The following is a 951-nucleotide window of genomic DNA, read 5'->3' on the forward strand; positions in this document are numbered from 1 at the left end:
AAAAAAAAAAAAAAAAAAAAAAAATCCTTCTATTTTTATTGTTCTTGTTGTTGATGATACAGGGTCTCACTACACAGTTTGGACTCATAATGATCCTCCTTTCTCAGCCTCTCCAGCACTGGGACTACAGGCATGTACCACCATGCCTGGTTTCGGTGGCTGGCACGCCACTCCCAGGGTTCCTGGGTGGCATAGCATGTGGTGCTGGTGTTCGAACTTGCCAGGCAGGTGCTTAGACCCCAGAGGTACCTAGCCATCCTGGAATATTCCTTTCAAACCCTGAGCCCTACAACAGTTCTGAGCCCCACTAATCCTTACAGGTCTCAGCTGGAGTGCAGTTTTGTACACACACACTACACACATGCACAAACACACACCAGGGGACTTTTGGCTGTGTCTGGAGGCATTTTTTGATGTCACAGCTATTGGGGAGAGTGCTATTGGCATCTCTTGAGTAAAAGCCAGGGATGATGCTAAATATCTTATATGCAGAGGATGTTCTCAAAATCCACCCCAAGAAAGTATTATCTTCCTAATATGGCAATAGCACAGAGATTCAAAAACACTAGGCTAGAGGAGCCAAATCCAGACTCCTCCAGTCATCACTCAAGGTCCAGCCCACGTTGGCCCTGCTCTATCATTTCACTTTATCTCCCTTGGTCTTGGTCTCTGCGTCCTGTATTTTCCCAGGAACATTATGTTCCTACTCTATCAAACTATCTTACAATTTCAACGTAGTGATTAAGCACTTGGACTCTGAAGTCAGATAGAGCTGGATAGGTCTCTAGTCCCACATGTAGCCTTGGATAAATTACCAGCACCTCAAGACCAAATTTCTTCTTCTCTAAATAGGGATGGGGGGCCGGGGAGATGACTCAGTAGAATAAGCGCTTCCCTGGCAAGCGCAAGGGTCTGAGTTCAATCCCTGGTTCCACAAAAATAAATAAATAA

The sequence above is a fragment of the Octodon degus genome, unplaced genomic scaffold, assembly GCF_000260255.1.
Source record: "Octodon degus isolate 3935 unplaced genomic scaffold, OctDeg1.0 scaffold00107, whole genome shotgun sequence".
Taxonomy (NCBI): domain Eukaryota; kingdom Metazoa; phylum Chordata; class Mammalia; order Rodentia; family Octodontidae; genus Octodon; species Octodon degus.